Here is a 21,123-nt window from a genome sequence, read left to right on the forward strand (position 1 = left end):
CATAAATTAATGGATGGAATACAGAGGTCTCAACAGCCACACTGGAGGTCGAAAAATGAGGCAGCGCCATTAAAACTCTGAGTAGCCACTCTGGAGCTGGAAGAATTAGGCAGTGCCGTTAAAGCTTGGAGGAAGACTATTTCCAAATTAAGAATCCTGTCTTCATCCAACCCACTAAGTACTTCAGCCAGGATAGTGCTGGGAAATGAGATGGTGCCTCCAACAGGGTGATGTGGGAGGCTCCACAAAGGGACTGGATATGAAGGGTTGGGCAGAGCCCCATAACCACCTGAAGGCAGAGAGGCTTCTTATGGGCTATGCATACCCTGAGGAGAATGGCACAATGTCACAGCCCAGGTTCCCACTGTAGGAAAGATAACTGAGTATTGTCTGATGCTGCACAGGAAATTAACACCAACTGCCCTCTTGTCAGTAGCACCCATTGGCCATCCATATCTGAAGATCGGACAACAGACCCTGGGGTTGCTGCATAAGCCTTGGCCTCCCAGGAAATCCAGTTGGGTAGAGAGAATAAAAAAAAGGTATAGAAATGAAATTTATTAAAATGTTTGAGTCCTTACAGTATAGTGGCCTTTAAAACACCCCAGGTACCTTAGCTGTTGCTATTGGTTTCAACATTTATTATTATTAATGAGGAACTGTGCGAACATTTACATGAAACCGAACATTGCCAAACTTTCTAACCCTGTTTCAAATCTACTTCCCCATCCCTTTCCTAGTAGTATCCTTCAACATAAATGTAGAAAATATACTATGTGTTTAGGTCACTATATAAAACAATTTTCCACTGACTCTCTGGGACTTTTGAAATGTTCTCCAGATTTATTAGCAATACATCATTTGGAATAAATGTGCTATGGGACTTCCTAGCAATAGTGCGTAATTCAGAAGTCATAAACTGGGCAGAGATAACTGCTGAGAGCTGACTCAGCACGCCATTTTCCTGGAACATGTTATGGTCTTACTTGTGTCTTCCCATATTTCATGGGAAATAGCTCAACAAGATCACCATAGAGCAATACTTTACAGAACAATCCCTAGAGATGATGAATAGGATGGAGTAATGGGTTGGAGTAGGTGTGGCAGGATGAAATATCTGAATGACACTGACACAAAAACATAATTAATTCAAGGCACAAATAGCTGGTGCTCTACAAATGCAAGTGTAATATTTCCATCTCAAAATTAGCCAAACTTGATATCAAGGCCTCCTTTCAAAAAAAGAAAGAGGAAAAAAAAATGAAGAGAGGAGAGAGAGAGAGAGAGAGAGAGAGAGAGAGAGAGAAGAAGGAAGAAGAAGAAGAAGAAGAAGAAGAAGAAGAAGAAGAAGAAGAAGAAGAAGAAGAAGAAGAAGAAGAGGAGGAGGAAGAGGAGGAGGAGGAGGAAGAGGAGGAGGAGGAGGAGGAGGAGGAGGAGGAGGAGGAGGAGGAAGAAGAAGAGAAGAAGAAGAAAGAGAGAGAGAAGCTGAAGAGTGCACTGATTGCTCTTACAGAGGATGTGGGTTTAGTTCCCAGCACCCTCATGGCAGTTCACAATCATCTGTAACTCCAGTTCTAGGAGATTCAATACCCTCTTCTGGTCTCTAAGGAAACCAGTCATTCGCATGGTCTACATGCATGCCATACATACAAAATAAAATCAAATAATGTTTTTAAGGATGTAGGCTTAAAAAGAAGCAAGCAAACTGGTGTAAACTAAATTGGTGGGTTTGGAGAGAGAAGTCAGCTGTTAATGAGGCAAAAGGGAGGTGGGGAATGAACTGGAAGTGGTTTGGACTTTTGAAGCTTCAAATCCCACCCTCACTGACCTACCCCAACAAGGCCACACTTAATCCCTCCAAACAGTATCATCCAGAGGGAACCAAATATTCAAATCTGTGAGCCTCTCGGAGCCATTCTCGTTCAAGCCATCACAACGTCACAGAGACGTGGAGGTGTTGGCGGTAATGCCTGAAGACGGAGTTTTCATCTGCAAAATGTTGCTGCCGCTACTGGGTTCATCCTACTTTGAAAAATCATCCTGTAGGCCTGGAGAGAAGATGTTCCAGTGGTTAAGACCACTGACAGCTCTTTTCGAGGACCTGGGTTTGGTTCCCAGCACCCACATGGCAGTTCACAACCGTGCAACTCCAATTCCAGGGGATCTGATGCCCTCGTGGGCACTGCGTGAATGTGGTACACAGGCAACATTCAGGCAAAACAGGAAAATTTTTCTGTGGCAAAGAGTAGGCGTTGACACAGACACAGCAACTCCATACCTGAACTTACAATCGTTTGGCTTGAAAAATAGAAGAGACTTGGATGTAGTTCAGGTGACAGAGTGTTTGCCTGCTATGTATGAAGACCCACTTATGAGTCCCAGAACCTTATACACCAGGTGTAAACCAGGCACAAACAGGTAATCTCAGCACTTGAGGTAGGGAGACAGATGCTCAAGGTCATCCTCAGCTACAAAGGCCAGCGTGGTACTATATGTACATGAGACCCTATATTTAAAAAGTATTGGGTCTGGAGAAATGGCTTAGAGGTTAAGAGCACTGACTGCTCTTCCAGAGGTCCTGAGTTCAACTCCCAGCAACCACATGGTGGCTCACAATCACCTGTAATGAGATCTGATGCCCTCTTCTGGTGTGTCTGGAGAAAGCAACAGTGTACTTATATAAATAAATAAATCATTTTTAAAAAAAAGTATTTGTCTAACAGTTCAATTGACAAATTGAGAAAAAATTGGATACTGACATAAAAAGTAACATTAGCCACTTTTAAAGTAAACACTCATTCACCCACAAGAACACCTATATGACAAATGAAGGGGGAATTCTGTGTGTGAGTCGGTGGAGTTTGTTCACGTTTTGGGTGCTACAGATTGAAGAGGGGGGCCTTCCTTGGTCATGCCACAGAAGCATGCTACCACTGTGCTATATATACCCAACCTGGGGCAGGTTTCACCAAGAAGCAGGTTAGCATAAGGCCATCTGCACTCTGGCCCGATTTGGTTCTAGACGCAGCTCTCTCCCTCAGAGTCTCTTTCTCCATCTGCCCTCTTAGGCTTTGGGAAATTTCCTGGCAGAGAGCACAGCACGCCCTCATACTCTTACACCCTGCCTGCACAGCTTCCAACCCGATGGAGGGGAAAAGCCAAACATGGAAAGAAGGAGAGGAAATTCCCTTTGGAAAACCCAAAAGGACTTACTATCTCTTGGATGTTTTTCTGTTTGTTTGTTTTTTTTTTCTCTTCTCTCTCTCTCTCTCTCTCTCTCTCTCTCTGTGTGTGTGTGTGTGTGTGAGAGAGAGAGAGAGAGAGAGAGAGAGAGAGAGAGAGAGAGAAGAGAGACCAATAGGCAGAGAAGAAGAGGGAAGAGAGGCTGTTGTGTTGAGAATTATTCCTCTGCCCTTTGCTTTGCAATCTTCTGACCAGCTCTGTTCTTTTGGAGAGAAAGAAATGAGCATTAATGACAACCTCAGGAGAAGACCTTCTGTTAAAAAAAAAAAAATATTTTGGAGTTGGGGATTTAGCTCAGTGGTAGAGCGCTTGCCTAGCAAGCGCAAGGCCCTGGGTTCAGTCCCCAGCTCCGAAAAAAAAGAAAAAAGAGAAAAAAAATGTTTTATTCTAAATGAAATAGGGCCAGCCAGTTACATTGTATTCTAAAATTGTATAATTAAATTTCCCAAATTAAGAACATAATCTAGGGGCCTGGAGAAATGGCTCAGTGTAAGGAAGCACTAGCTGTTCTTCCAAAAGACCAGGGTTCAATTCCCAGCTTACAACTATCTATAACTCCAGCTCCAGGGCATCTGACACTCTCAAAGACATGCATGGAGGCAAAACATCAATGCATATAAAATAAAAAATAAACAAATCATTAAAGAAAAGAATGTTAACAGGGTAAGAGAACTGGGCCGTCTCAGGCACCAGATGTAACACTCAGGAGAGCAGGCCCTGCACCACTCCTGGGCAGCAGGGTGAAGCTAGGGTTTCAGGAAGGGCGTTGGGGTTTGTGCTGATAAGCCAGCTGACCTCAAGGCATGACAGCGGTAGAGCCAATGGGCTGATCAGCTCAGATACCTCAGAGGCCCACTTCCACGACTTTGAATTGGCTCACCCCAACATCTACTCTATCAATGAACTGCTGGAGTGCAAGAAGGGGTCTATCCTTCAGATCTAAAACTACAGGATCTCCATGACGCAGGGCAACAATGAGATATCTGAGAGGAGTCCCAGTATGGTTCCAGTATTGACAGAGTAGCAGAAGCCAGAGGCCTTGTACCAGACCAAGTCATTGCAATGAACATTTGCAAGCAAAGAAGTGTGGACAAAAGAGTATGTTGTGGGACACACTGTGATACACTACAGTTTCCACAGCAAGATTTTTGTTTCCTCTGTTGGAGGATAGGTTGCAAGGGGTAGAGGGTGGGTGGGGGGAAATGAGTGGAGTTGGGGTATATGATGTGAAACTCACAGAGTATTGTGTTTTATAATAAAGAGGAGCCAGGATATGTTTGGTAGGGCCATGTTTGGTGAGGTTGGAGTGGTGCCTCAGCAGGCACTAGCCATACAATGGGTATAGCATAGAATAGAGTTTATTTAGGACATGGAAAGGGGAGTTGAGAAGGGAGTAGAAGCAGAGAAAGACAGATAGGGGAGGGGGGACAGAGAGAGGGAGAGTGAAAGGGAGAAGAAGCCAGCTAGGAATACAGGAACATGTGGTGGAAGAGAGGGGAAAAGAAAGGGGAGAGAGAGAGGAAGGGGTCAGGGAGAGAAGAGAGCCAGAGAGAAGAAGAGAGTGAGGAGGGTGCAAACATTCCCTTTTATAGTAAGCCAGGCCTACCCGGCTATTGTCAGGTAACTGTTGAACAGAGCCTAGAAGGAATGTTAACACAACGAGCCAATAAAAAGTTATAAAAATAAATTTTTGTTGTTCAATTTTTAAAACAAATGAGCCCTACTCTAGCCTTTAAAAGAATTTGGCGAGGCCCTCTTTTTAAATTTCTGAGTTGGTCATTTTTTAAGCACATTTTAATTTATTAAAGAGGAGGGAGAGGAGGAGGAAGAAGTCATCTAGGGTCTTGTTACCTAGAGCACTTGTCCTTCTTACAAAGGATTTGGATTTGACTCCCAGCAGCCATGTGGTGGGTTACAACTGCCCACAACCCCAAGTCCAGGGCATTTGATGGTCTCTTCTGACCTCTGAGGGCATCAGACATGAATGTGGGGCACAGACATACACGCAAGAAAAACACTCATGCACTAAAAACAGGATGAATCTTTTAAATAAAGTGCTATCTACCTCTTAACACGTACCTGTAAGCCCACCACGCAGATGTGGAGGAGGAGGATTGAGAGTTCAAAGTAAAACACACAAAAAGGTGGGGGTTCTCTGGTTTAAGCTCACTCGTATGCCTTGATTTCTTTAGAATCATACTATATTCAGTGCTCCCGAGTGCCTGCCGTATATTCAGTTATTTACACATTGGCTCACTAAACTCTCAGGGGAGCCTTGAGGACATAATAATCGGCATTTCAGAGACAAGGTGATGTTCAGTGTGAGAAAACAATACAACTAAAGTCTTGCGCCCCTCCCACTGTCACCTGGGTTCCATTTTTAAGTGTTCCCAGTATGATCAGGAGGCGTTTGCTATTTTCCATGCTGTGTCTGTGAAGTCACCAGAGTGGCTGCCGTGTAGCAAAGTTTCCACAGAACTGTTTCCATGCATACACTCATTCACTCAGCAAATCATATTGTTCTAGGAAATCTGTGTGCTGTGACAAATGCTTGAGATAAACAACTTGAGGCATAGGAAAAAAAATGATGTCATGGGGTTTTGGTTCATGATGTCAGGGGGTTTTGATCCCTTCAGTTCCGTCCATTGCTGTGGGTCTGGAGTGAGACAGGGCATCCCAGAAGCAAAAGCATACATGTGATAGAATGAAACTGTTCACCTCGTGAGACCAGGAAACAAAGCAAGAGACAAGGGGAGCCCCGGACAAGATACACCCTCCAAAGACATGCCTGTAGTGAGTCCCTTCCTCTGACAGGCCCCACCTCCAAAAAGAACATGAATGAAATTAGCACCCTCGTAATTCTACCACTTATCAACAGACCCACCAGTCATGTAACAAGCCTCTGAGGCATGAGACGTTTTACAAAACACTTTATATCCAAACACTGTGGGCCAGTGATACATGTCCTGAACTTGCTTTTGATTCAGAAAACATTATTATCCTAAGAATGAACTCTTTCCTCATTTTTATTTTGTATTACTATTACGTGTGCTTGTTCATGAGGTGGGGTGAGGGGCGTGAGTTCCACAACATGGGGGCAGAAATAAAGGACAATTTTGTGGAGTTGTTTCTCTTCACCCACTTTATGAGCGTTCAGGCGATTGAACTCAAATTGTCAGACTTGAGTAGCCTTAGCCCACAGGGACAGCTCACCAACCCCAAAAATCAACATTTCTGAGTAAAGTCTGAAAGAAATTGTTTTCCATGGGGAGTGTACAAGAAAGTTTCTTGAGTAGAACCAACAGCTCAGCAGAACAATCCACCACAGTGACCCTTCAAAAACCTCCTATCACACACAGGTGAGTCCTGATCTCCACCTTCACCCACCCCCCTCCCTAAACCAAGAAGACGCAGAATCCCCAAAGACCAGCATCTTCTGACCTGAAAGAGTCTTCAATATTAATGGTAGCCAAGATACTGAACCTTAGGAATACAAGAGGAATTTTTTTTTACTGGTTTTATACCCAGTCAAATCTGCCCTTCCTAAAGTTGACTATCATTAGTGGTTTGTTACAGAATTCAGATGTTCCATGCTGGGGCTACAGAGACAGCTGGCTCAGAAGTTGAGAGCACATATTGCTCTTGCAGAGGACCTGATTTAATTCCCAACACCCACATGATGATTCACAACCACCCAAAATTCCAACTTCACATGGTCTGACTTCCTTGGACATCAGGATATATCCATGTAGGTAAAACACTCACACATTAAAAAAAAAGAATATATCTTTTTTTTTCTTTTGTGATCCCAACCCCTCTAATTTTTAAATTATCTTTAAAAAAGAAGTTCCAGGGCTGGCAAAATGGCTCAGCAGGAAGAGGCTTAGGCGCAGAGGATGATGACCTGAGTTAGGTCCCCCAGATCCCACAGACTGACAGAAGAGAATCAACTCCTAACGGTCATCCTTTGACATCCACAAGCACGCCAGGGTACACATATTTCTGTATAGATGTGTATAGGTAGATAGATAGATAGATAGATAGATAGATAGATAGATAGATAGATAGATAGATAGATAGATAGATAGATGTGTGTGTGTGTGTGTGTGTTATTTGTCAGTGTGTCTGTGTGACCCAATATATTTTACATGAAAATGAATAAAAGGGTATTTATTATCACTACCTTCCCAGTAGCTACAACACTAAAGAAAATGTCTCCCCAGTTAGGGCTGGAAATCAAATGTCGGCCTTTGTACATGCTGGCTAAAGAGTCACTTACAACACACAACCCTTCTTGAGACGGAGTCTCACTATATAGTCCCGGCTGTCCTGAAACTCACTATGTAGACTAAGCTGGCCTTGGATCCACAGAGATCCACCTGCTTCTGCCTCCCAAGTGTTGGGCTTAAACCACACCCTGCTAATAACAGCTTTTCGTTCTAGTTTTTAGTACTTTATAACTGTCTTTAAAATTGTTCTATTATCATGGTTGTCCAAGGTGACAGAATGATACACTTTATAAAGGGTGATTTACTACACATATCCCTTTAAAATGTTGTATTATATAAGATCTTTTATCTGTCATAGCTCTATTATATCTATTTTCTCAGTATTTCTACATGGCAACTGTAAAATTTCTATCAAAGTTGAGAGTTTGAAAGTCTACAATATGTTTCAAAGGAAGAGATTCTTAAAACTAATATGTATGGAATGGTATTTAAACACATAAAAATAACTTTTAAATGTATATGTATGCATTCATATAGATTTATCTTTATTTTATTCTCAGTATAGCACCTGATAACAAGGAATGCCAAATATACCAAGATATCTATCAATTATTTGCCACTGAGTTAAAAAAAATCCTTCCTTAAAACAAGCATTTAAATATGGTAAAAACACAAATACAGGTTGAGATGCCACTTGGTAGTACATAGTTTTCCCAGCACATGAGAAGGCCTAGGCTTGGTTCTTAGCACAGTAGATAATAAATAAAGCATCTAACTTTTTCACAGAGACAGAAAGTTCATGAGAAGAAGACTTCTGGGAAGTGAGCGTGGGAGTAGCTGAAGGAAGAAACTCATCCAAAAAGTGTCTGGGTCTTAGGAAGTGTCTGTCCTGATTTCTGGATAAAATTAAAACCCCTTAGTTCTGTAAACACCAATGTCTCCTCCACACCACCCCCCTCCTGATGCTTTCTCTCCTGCTGCCTTTTGTCACCAGTTGTACCAGTTGAAGAGCTGGCATTCTCTACTGGGGATCTGTTTGAGTCTTCCAATTTCCCTGCATATGTATCCCTTTGTAGGGATCATTTTGATCGGCAGGTTTATATCACCAAGATACTGGCATAGTTTAAAGACAACTCTTTGCTTAAAGACTGCATTTATTGCTAGTAGCTACTTTCTCACCTCAGTGTGTGTGGTACTATCTCCCTTTCAAGGCCACCAACAGTGGGGCTTTCTGTACCAGCCAGCCCTGTTCTGAAGGCCAGGGATCTGCCTTTAAGAAAACACCCTATTTCCTCCTCCAGGAGACAACATGGTGACCTCATTAATGATGTGCGAACACCAGTCATCACACTCCAGTTCTTGGCTAGAGTCTGATAAACATGACCTTGATGACTCAGCTCAATGTCTAGAGACCCTCGCTTCTATGTCTCCCAAAAAGAGTGTCAGAAAGACATGCTTTCTTGTTGAGAGCTTTTGGTGCTGCTTCTAGGAATTTGGCATTTGTCACTGGGCTCAGACAAGGAAGTAGGCTCAGATAAGAGTACTAGAAACAGTGACCATGGGACTTTGTTTACTGCTTTGCTTAATTACTACCTCATGTGATCTCTTTGCTTAATTACTATCTTGTGTGATCTTGTTTACTACTTCGCTTGATTACTTTGTCTTTGATCTAAAAACTGATCATGTGTTTCGGATGTACCTAGAATGATATAAAAGCAGACTGGAGAGACATAAACTGCTTCAGCCTCAGTACCAGCTGGAGTCATGTTATAATTTTGTCCAATTGTTGTTTCTTCTTTTTCAATCCTCATTCCCTCCCTTGAGACTCTGTTGACTGAGCTGGCTTAGTCACTTTCTCCCAAATCTCAAATTACATAACAGACCAAATTCATTTATTTTTTCATTTCTAAATGTAGCCAATTCAATAACTACATTGCCATTTTATATACTTAAATAATATTGACAAACACTTTCCCATAAAGCTTGGGATTCTTACCTGTCATTGCTTCTCAGTGTTTGTGATCTGGCCAAATCACTTCCTTGTCAATTGAGGTCATGATGGCCTCTAGACTGTTTGTGTTGAATATTACAGTGAACATCCTTCTTAGTTGTGTATCTTCTAAGGCAGAAACTCTGTGTTCTGGGCTTTGTCCTTATTATGAGGTAGCTAAAAAGAATGAAAAAGCAGTCCCCAGGGTATGCTAACATTCAGAAGTCCCCTATGGGTGGAGTAGAGAGAATGCTGACACTATTTCCCTTAAATGTCACAGAAAATCAAAAGATTTAAGCCCATCGAAGGGAGTATCATCTATGTAAGACACATTTCTCTGGACAAGAGAGTAGACAGGTTGGATGTTAATGTTCAGGTTCAGGGTAGAAAGAGAGTAAATCCTTGAGAGAACCCAGGACCATTGTGGGAGGACAAGCTTTTCTATTCTCTGAATCACCGAGGCCATAAACACATGAAACAACAAAGATCATTCCCCTTTTCCCTTAATTTAAGAGGTCACTGGCCCCAGCAGGAAGGAGCCCGAAAATGTTTCTCTCCAAAGATTCAGGGGGCTGCTGAGGAAGATCAGTGGCCTTCCTTAAGTCAGTGATCCTGACTTAAAGAGTTGATAACAGTGAGAGAGAAGTCTTAGCCCAAGAATGTAAATTTATGGAACAAAACAGCAAAGGTCAGAATAGAACACATAGACCTATGCTGGGGAGTGTGGGGATGATGGCCCAGTTAATACTATGCTTGCCCAGCATGCTCAGAATTGTGGATTTGATTCCTAGTACTACATAAACCAGATCTGGTAGCACGTGCCCAAGATCCCAGCACTGGAGAGCTGGGGACAGAAAGATCAAGAGCTACTGTTCTTGGTTCATGTCTGTCACTGTGATAAAGTTCCTTGATAAAATTTTGCTAGCTCACAATTTCAGGTTATAGTTCATCATAGGAGGGAAATCCAGGCAGCCAGAAGATAAAACAGCTACTCATATCACATAAAGTCAAGAGTAGAGAGAATCAATCTGGGCAGCAGTGGTGGTGCATGCTTTTAAGTAAATGTCTGTCTGTTAATTAAGGACAGCTTGGTCAAAGCCATAAATAAAGAGTAGAGAAAATAAGTATAGCTCACTTGCTTGCTCATGCTTAGGTCAATTTCTCCACCCTTACACAGTTCATGATTACCTGCCTAGGGGATAGTTCCACCCACAGTGGGATGGCTCTTCTTATATCAATTAAGTTAATACAATCTCCCACAGACATGCAATCATCTCCCATTGAGATTCTCTTCCCAGGGGATTGTAGGCTCTATTGAATTAATAAGTTGATCAATAACCTGACCATCACAACCATGTACTATGTTTCGAGTCAAACTAGAATAGAAAAACAATGTCTTACTGAAAGCATCAAGTGGGTCAAAGAAGACTGGTGAAGAGCTAGAGAGATGGCTCAGTGGTTAAGAGCACTAACTGCTCTTCCAGAGGTCCTGAGTTCAATTCCCAGCAACCACATGGTGGCTCACAACCATCTGTAACTGGATCTGATGTCCTCTTTTGGTGTGTCTGACAACAGCTACAGTGTACTCACACATAAAATAAATCTTTAAAAAAAAAAAGAAAGAAAGAAAAAAGACTGGTGAACTGTCTTCAGAAGCAACTAGAACTACATGAAATGTACACTACTACATGCCAGGTATGATGCTTAGAACATACTCCCGTAGGCCTCAACAGCCTCTAAAGGGAATTCTATTACATATTCCCTTTGAGCAGATGAAAACAGAAGGCTCCTCCCCTTCCTCCTCCCAGTGGCCCTTCTTCCTTCTTCCCTCCTCCTTTTTTCCTTCCTCCTGTAGGTTTGTTTGTTTGTTTGTTTGTTTGTTTGTTTTCCAGAGAGGGTTTCTCTGTGGAGCCCTGGCTGTCCTGGAACTCACTATATAGACCAAGCTAACCTCTATCTCAGAGATCTACCTACCTCTGCCTCCTGAGCGCTGGAATTAAAGGTGCTTCCCGTGGATTTTTAACAGTCTGGGATACAACAAACATCGTCTTGACACTGTGAAGTCACAGGTTAACCAGGGTAGACAAAATCCCTTCTTTTCTAGACGTGGAACTTAGAAGTTGTTTTGCTGGAAACCCCTGGGTCGGTCTTCACTTGGACCCTTATGGTAATTTAAAACAGGCCTGGCATCTCAGCCTTTGTGTTTATCAATCTCCTTTATGCATTGTACTGGCAGCTTCTGCACTGCCCTGCTCCAGAAGTCCAAAGCAGACCTCTGTAGGTCTTTGTTGTCATCTTCCTAAACAAACAGTCAACTTGGATTCCAGACACAAAATGATTGATCCATTAACATCTATATGATAAAGAACCAAATTACCCCAGTACTACCAAGCCTTCTGATCTCCCTCCCAATGACAACACTTATCTGTTTTACAAGAGCTGAACCCTGAAGATCAGAGATCCCCTGAAGAGCTAGGAACATCTTATGGAAACCAGATTGAAGAACGTTATAAAAACCGAACCTGAGATGACCACGATCAGCCTGTGTGTCTCATAACCTTTCCCTAGTCTTCCTGTGTTTTAATACTGAAGTTTGTACCAATTGCCCAAATATGGGCTTGAGGGTCACTGGGCCTTTTAATCTGTTTCTCTTCCCAATTTGTGCTACATTGTTCAACTCTACTCTCTTTGCCTCTCATTAGTAATATTTAATTGATATAGTTACGTCTGGATGGAGTTATCTGAGTTTATAAAATGGTATATCTTATAGAGGGTGATTCCTACATGTAAATTATACTTCCATGCATTTGATGTTAAAAATAGTAAAATCAAAATCCAGGGGAGGTATCACACACCCATGATCTCAGCACTTGAGAGAGACAAGAGTCAAGAATTCAAGGAACAGCTGGACAATGGTAGCACATGCCTTTAATTCCAGCACTCCAAGGCAGGTGGAACTCTGTGAGATCAAGTCCAGCCTAGGCTACAGACTGAGTTCCAGGATAACCAAGGCTATAAAGAGAAACCCTGTCTTGAAATAAAAACAAACAAAAACCAGAAAAAAAAAAAAAAGAACTCAAGGTCATTCTTAACTACAGAGTGAATCTGAGTCCAGCCTGGGTTACATGAATATATATGAAAAATTATCATGTTACAAATTGCCTTCTGAATAGTTATATTTAACTCCATAGATTAATGCCGTAGTCAGCCTTGGTCAGAGAATATTCCTGTTGTAGCTGGTGTGGTTAATCCAGAAGTTCATAACCAGTCAAATACCGAGAACCTGATGATCGGGGAACAACTTGGCCCTCAATGGGATGACTATATCACCCCTTCCCAGGCTCAGGAAATACAGAAGAGAGACAGGAAGAAATTAGGATCCCAAGGGTGGGGAAAAATGCAAGAAGACATCTTCTGCTTGTGACATATCTATTGTGATCATTAAATCATTGCTGCCGTGATTATTTGTACAAGGTCTGAACAAGACTAGACCAATCAACATTCACTGTGGATGAGGGCGGGACCATGTGGTCCTACCCCTCCTTGAAAGGTCAGTAGTTGCTGGGAAGGAAGTATCCTTTTCCTCAGTGGTATAGCCACTGACAAGTTGACCATGCTCCAGTAATGACCTCCCACACATACTCAGGCAAGGCGTTCTAGTCAGACTCATGAGACACACACGAGAAGACATGGAAGTGGGAAAGGAACTCATTAGAAAGAAGAAGGGTGGGCTGGAGAGATGGCTCAGAGGTTAAGAGCACCGACTGCTCTTCCAGAGGTCCTGAGTTCAATTCCCAGCAACCACATGGTGGCTCACAACCATCTGTAATAAGATCTGATGCCCTCTTCTGGTCTGTCTGAGGACAGCTACAGTGTCCTCATATATATAAAATAAATAAATCTTTAAAAAAAAAAAAGAAGAAGAAGAAGGGTTTGTTTCAGTAGAGTGGGGCGGGGGGACGAGAGAGGGGAATGAGGGTGAAAGTGACAAAATTCACTGTGTACATGTACAGAAGAATTTCGAAACTAAAAAAGAAAAATAAGGAAAAAGATGACCAAAGACTACATTAGATTGGACAACAGAAGCTGCACTCAGGAGACAGAAATAAGCTGAGATGGGGTATAAAGGAGAGCTTGGATGGTGATCGCTTCAGTAGCTGAAAAGTCCCTATGGTGGGAATGAGTATGCTGTGTACACGGTAATTCTGGAAGAGTAAGAGATGGGGAGGAGCTGGAAACAAGGCTCAAGAAAGTATATACTTAGGCCGGAGAGATGGCTCAGTGATTAAGAGTGCTGGCCGCTCTTCCAGAGGTCAGGATTCAATTCCCAGCACCCGCATAACAGCTTACAACTGTAACTCCAGTTCCAATGTACCTGATACCCTCACACAGACACATATGAAAGCAAAACACCAATGCACATAAAGAATGATATTCTTATTGCTATAAAAAAAAACTTGAGGGGCTGGAGAGATGGCTCAGAGGTTAAGAGCACTGTCTGTTCTTCCAGAGGTCCTGAGTTCAATTCCCAGCAACCACATGGTGGCTCATATCCATCCATATTGATCCGTTGGTTGCTTTTATTTTTTTAAGATTTATTTATTTTATTAATATGGGTATACTATCACTCTCTTCAGACACACCAGAGGAGGACATCAGATTTCATTACAGATGGTTGTGAGCTACTATGTGGTTGCTGGGAATTGAACTCAGGACCTATGGAAAAGCAGTCAGTGCTCTTAACCGCTAAGCCATCTCTCCAGCCCCAACCATCCGTATTGAGATCTGATGCCCTCTTCTGGCCTGCAGGCATATATGCAGGCAGAAAGCTGTATGATGTATACATAATAAATAAATATTTAAAAAAAAGAAAAGATTGGTTCATTGAAAGAAAGAAAGAAAGAAAGAAAGAGAGAGAGAGAGAGAGAGAGAAAGAAAGAAAGAAAGAAAGAAAGAAAGAAAGAAAGAAAGAAAGAAGGAAGGAAAGAAAGAAAACTTAAGCAGGAGACCTACAGGATCTGGTTTGTACTCAGAGCATGGTTAGTTAGTTATTGGGGGTTGGATCCACGGCATGCATTCCCTCATTGATCTACATCCCCAATCCCTAGGATTTTTATTTGTTTGTTTGTTCGTTTGTTTTTGTTGTTGTTGTTGTTGTTGTTTAGGAGAGTTGGTTTAGTTCGGTTTTGCTTTTGGTTTTTCATGACAGGGTTTCTCTGTGTAGCCCTGGCTATCCTGAGAAGCTCTGTAGTCCAGGCTTGCCTCAAACTTAGAGATCTACCTGCCTCTGCTTCCCAAGTGCTGGGATCGAAGGCGTGTGCCACCACCTCCTGCTACCAGTTCTTCTTTTTCTTTTTCTCTTTTCTTTCCCAACCCCTAAGCTTTCAAAAAGCACCCAGGTCGCTGTACAAATAAGGACTTTCGGGAACAACAGCAGTTACAAGGAGATAAGAAGCTGTTGGAACAGTAGAAGCATGAGCACAGTATCACAGTGGCCCGGAGACAGATTAACTGGTGGCACTGAGACGATCCTGATCTCAGAGATTGAGTACACTGGAATGTTGTTGGAGGTCCCCAGTTAGTGGGTTTCCCTCTATCTGGCCACAAACTTTCACCCTTTGACTCTGCTTTCTAGGTCCTCAAGGTCCTCCCAGTTCAGCTAGACATCAATAACCGCAGACCACAGAGTGTAGAAATGAGTTGGATGGGGCAGCTGGAGTCACAAACAAAACCTAGGACTTCTCTTACTCCTGAGGCTTCTTGGACAGAGGGAAAGAGATCCACAAAGCATGCTCAACTCCTCTTCTCCTCCTGGCTTTGTCTGTTACAACAAAAGAAGGGAGGATGAAGCCAGCACAGGCCTATGATCCCAGCACTCAGGCGCCTGAGCTCAAAGGGTCACAAGTTCCAGGACAGCCAGTTGGGGCCACATAGAGGGACCCTACTGCCAAAATATAAGGGAAAGGGGGATCGTTATACCTGTGTGCAAAAAGATATAAATGTCTTGCCCATGGCAACCAAGTCCCATCCATTTTCCTGACAGTGACATAATTTCATCCCTTAATGGCTGAAGAGATGTGCATATATGCCACGTTTTATACTTTCACATGATGATGAGCATCTAAGCTAATTCAATTAGATAACTCAGCTATTATGAGCAGTGCTGCAAAACTCACAGACACAGTGACTTTGTGGTATGCTTGCTTGAACACCTTCAGGTGCATACCTACCAATGGGATAGCTGGGCTTGAAGGTGGTTCTAGCTTCAGGCTTTTGAGAACCCATTATACTGATTTCAATAATACATATGTAAGGCTTGACAGACATAGTTATTGGTTCTGGAGGCAGGAAATAGAATTCTGCCATGGGCCAGAGAGACGCTTCAGTGGGTAAAGGGTTTTGTTAAGCAAGCCTGATAACAAGAGTTCAGTGCCAGAATTCACATAAAGGAAGACAGAAAGAGGGGCTGGAGAGATGGCTCAGTGGTTAAGAGCACTGACTATAGTACTGATTGCTCTTCCAAAGGTCCTGAGTTCAAATCCCAGCAACAACATGGTGGCTCACATCTGTAATGAGATCTGATGACCTCTTCTGGTGTGTCTGAAGACAGCTACAGCTATATATATAATAAATAAATAAATCTTAAAAAAAAAAAAAAGAAGAAGACAGAAAGAACCAACTCCATAAAGTTGTCCTTGGACTTCCACATTGCTCTGTGGCATGCACCCACCCTCAAACACCCACGTACACATCAGCATCATGATCAAATATACAACAACGATAATTTGTATCGTTTTGGTTTTTTGAAACAGAATTTCTCTGTGTAGCTGTGGCTGTCCTGGAACTTACTCTGTAGAGCAGGCTGGCCTCAAACTCACAGAGATCTGCCTGCAACTGCCTCCCAAGTGCACTATCCACAGGCAATAATAAACTTTGGTAATAATTTTTTTTAAAAAAAAAAGAAATTACCCTGTCAGTGTTATTAGCGTGAAAAATGCTGAGATCGCAAAACTCTCTGGTAGGTTAAAGCACTATAGCAGCCATGGGGTGGCAACAGAGAAAGCATTTAATGACATTTAATTAAACGTCTTTCCAAAACGCTGAAGAATCCAACTAACTTGGTAACTGGCGTGGTAGGAAAGAGCAAACTCTTTGAAATTGCTACCACAGTGTTAGGGACAGAGCCTAAGTCACGGGAGACCCCAAACCAGGCTGAGCCAGCTATCATGAATAGAGAGAAACTACCAGAGGAGAGAAGAACAATAGAAGTCATTCAGTGTGGCTGAAATAACTCTGTGGTATCTGAGCTTCTTGGCCCATGCATAAAACATACACTTGAGTGCATATGTGTGTGTGCGAGGTTATGATTTAAATAAAGGAACTATGAAGATGTGAGTTCCTGCCCACCATGGTTGTCTGGGCTCCACTCTTCCCCTACAAGGCTGTCTGACAAGTGGTCAGGACTGTGGGGACAGGCTCCTCCTTGGCTGACAGCTGAATACCTTCCTCCTCCCAGCATGAGATTCCTGGGGAAATTTCAATTTGTTAGGGCCCATTGTTTCAACAGTCTCCAGTGTGTTGTTTGGGATGGCTTCATTCTTGCCAGATGCTTACAAGATCGTATTTTGTTTACTTCCATATCTCTGTCTAGTATACAGCATACCGAAGGATAGAACTACTCTCAGGAATCATTTTCAAAGAAATTAAATATATGTGTGGCGCTGTGACCATGTTTCCCAGCACCTTTCCTTCTGCTTTAATAAACTCCAATTCTGCAATAGATAGATACATAGATAGATACATAGATAGATACATAGATAGATACATAGATAGATACATAGATAGATACATAGATAGATACATAGATAGATACATAGATAGATACATAGATAGATACATAGATACATAGATAGATAGATAGATACATAGATAGATAGATAGATAGATAGATAGATACATAGATAGATAGATAGATAGATACATAGATAGATACATAGATAGATACATAGATAGATAGATAGATACATAGATAGATACATAGATAGATACATAGATACATAGATAGATACATAGATACATAGATAGATAGATAGATAGATAGATACATAGATAGATAGATACATAGATAGATAGATAGATACATAGATAGATACATAGATAGATACATAAATAGATACATAGATACATAGATAGATACATAGATAGATAGATAGATACATAGATAGATACATAGATAGATACATAGACAGATACATAGATAGATACATAGATAGATACATAGACAGATACATAGATAGATACATAGATAGATACATAGATAGATACATAGACAGATACATAGACAGATACATAGATACATAGATAGATACATAGATAGATACATAGCTATGTAGATAAGTAAAGAGAGGAAAGGCTGGCCATGGGCATGTGGTAGGGAGGGGGAAGGAGGCAAGAACAGAGAAGAACAGAGTAAGAGAGAAGTAAGAGGAAGAAGAGGGGGCAAGAAGCCCCTTTTATAGTGTCAGACACAGCTGTCTGTTGCCAGGCAACTGTAGGGGCGGGACATACCTGGCTGCTCCCAGGTAGCTCTGGGGGTAGAGTTTAGACAGAATACCAACAGTGGGGCAGTGCACACCTGTAACACCAGCACTTGGGAGGCAGAGGCAAGAGGATCTCTGAATTCAAGGCCAGCCTGCTCTAAAGAGTGAGTTCCAGGACCCAGGACAGCTGGGTCTCTATTGTCTTGAAAACAAAACGAAACAAAACAAAGGAAACAACAACAAAAAGCAGTGATTCCTGGTCGCCATCTGTGCCATGGGACTGCAGCACAAATTTGTGAATTATGACCTGATTTTGCTGCTATATTTATAAATCTCTTTTCCTTTAGAAAAACGTTAATCCTTTCCCCAACTCACCTCCTTAACTATTCATTTCATTAGGCCCTTACGAAATATGATTACTCTGTCTGGTCATGATTGTTATAGCGACATTGTCACATTGTCACATAATTAAGCCTTTACACATACATATGTCAGCCTTAAGCGTGTTCTGTCACTACACACATGGCATATGCTTACAACAGAGGTTCTAATTTTGTCCTTGTGTGATCCTTTTGCTGAGTAGTCCCATTTAGATGGAATCTTTAGGAACATGGAACCCAAGTGGCCTTTGTCACACCTCTCTTCAGCTACTAGCTGCAGAAAGTCAAAGTCCACTGTGATGTCCCCAGGACACAGGCCCTTGCAGTAGCCATTAGACTCACTATCTAGACCCTTTCCAGAGCTGGGATTTAGCTCAGTCGGAGGAAGACTTGGCTGGCATGCGCAAAGCCCTGCGTTCCATGTCTACCATTACATCACATAAGGCAGGTGTGATGGCCACATGTATAATTGCAGCACTGGAGAAGCTGGAAGCAAGAGGAGCAGTCACTAAGGGTCAGCCCTGCCTATATAACAAGTTTCAGGCCATCCTGAGCAGCACAGTGAGACTCTGACTCAAAAAAAGAAAGAAAGAAAGAAAGAAAGAAAGAAAGAAAGAAAGAAAGAAAGAAAGAAAGAAAGGAAGGAAGGAAGGAAGGAAGAAAGAAGGAAAGAGAGAGAGAGAAAAGAAAGGAAGAAGGGAAAGAAAAAGTAAGGTAGAGAAGAGACATGGTTTGGTGGTGAAGAACACTTACCACTCTCTCAGAGAACCTGGCATCACTTCTCAGCGCCCATGTGACAACTTACAACCTGTCCATAAGTCCAGTTCCAGGATCTACTGCCCCCTTCTACTCTCATGGGCACTCAGCATATATACAATAATCATGCATACAATATACAAGTAAGCAAAATGTTGACACATATAAAGTAAAATACAAAAACAAAGAAAGAACAACAAAAAATTTAGCTTAAAGTATTTCACAGGTTAACAGATTCATACTGCAGACAGAGCCAGGTCGTGCACACCTTTAATCCCGGCCCTCAGGAGGCAAAAGCAAGTGGATTTCTGTGTGTTTAAGGCCAACCTGGTCTATATAACAAGTGCAGAACAAGCCTCAGCTATATTGTGAGACTGTCCCAAAAACAGGGGGCAAAAACCCACCCAAAACACAACTCAAAATTTGAATCAATTGAGTTCAAATGTCCCAAGTAGGAAGATAGAGGCTGAGAAAGGAAGGCAGATGTTCTCAAGACTTGTCAAGTAAGGCACCGGAGACGTGGCTCCATGATTAAGAGCACTGGCTGCTCTTCCAGAGGGCATGGGTTCTATTCTAAGCACCCACACGAGAGCTCACAACTGTCTGTAACTCCAGTCCAAGAGAGTCTGATGCCCTCTTCTGGTCTCAATGGGCGTTACACACACATGGTACACAGGCAACACACACACACACACACACACACACACACACACACACACAAATAAAATTATAAAGCGTAAAACATAGAGACTTTCAGATGGCCTGGGAGCTGTTGGGCTGAAAGCAGGCATAAGGAAAAGCACTGGTTGGTGACCGTGGGGGAAGCAAGCTGACTTGGTCGAGGGTCTGTGTGGAAGGCGGCGGGAAACTTGAGGAGGGCAGGAAATCTGTCCACCATAGCCTCAGTTTCCTGTTCTCACCTCTTCTCTTCTTGAATTGACCTTTACAGAGGATGTCAGAATGCCTCATCCCCACCTTTCCTTCAGCACTAAGACTTGCTCATTTCTAACAGAAACAGTAGGCTGTCGGTAAAGAAAGACCCCAAAGTCGGGCATGGTGGCGCACACCTTTCATCCCAGTACATGGGAGGCAGAGGCAGGCAGATCTCTGTGAGTTTGAGGTCAAATGGTCTATAGAGCCAGGGCTACACAGAGAAAAACCTCTCTAGAAACCAAAGGGGGGATGGGGGTTGGGGGGAGCTTCCGAGTCTCAATGACTTAAAACAACCAAAGTTTATAGTTCATATGCTACCATAAATGACAAGATATACTGTCCTAGAACACCCAAGGGATCAGGATGTACAGCCACCGTCTCAAATGTTTCCCGCTCTGCAGGAAGGACAAGATATTCTTGATCACTAATCATCTACTTTTCATTCTGAGATGACACATGCATGTCATCGTCCAGAAATAATTCTGCAGCCCCACCAGACGGCAGACGGCCGTGAGCACGCCACTGCCACATCAATACCAGACGGAGAAATGGAACGTCTGTCAGCTACTAATGATTATCATTCACGGGACCATGGAAAGTCCGATTTCAGCTTCAGATCTCTTTCAAACATCTGTTTTCCCATAAACTTGAAAGCATATTATTCTGCCCAGTGTTGCACATAGTCCCATATTCACCATGCAAAAACTTTGGAAGATACAATTAGTCAATATTTCTGATTGCTCTGGTTTCCGCTCTATCCTGCTGTTTGACCCTGTACAGCTAGCAGTTGTTACTGACAGGTAGAACATCATGTACACTTAAGGTTTTCATCTGAAATGTTCCTCAAAGCACTCCTGTTTTCAGGGCTTGGCCGCTAACGGATAAGCTAAATTTGGGGACCTATTGAATCTTTTTAAAAATTATTGAATAATAGTTTAAGCACTTGAGAAGCAGAGGCAGGTGGATCTCTGAATCCAAGGCCGGCCTGGTCTTCAGAGTGAGCTCCAGGAAAGGCAGGGCTACACAGAAGAATCCTGTCTTGAAAAAACAAG

Source organism: Rattus rattus, chromosome 5 (assembly GCF_011064425.1).
Source record: "Rattus rattus isolate New Zealand chromosome 5, Rrattus_CSIRO_v1, whole genome shotgun sequence".
Lineage (NCBI taxonomy): Eukaryota > Metazoa > Chordata > Mammalia > Rodentia > Muridae > Rattus > Rattus rattus.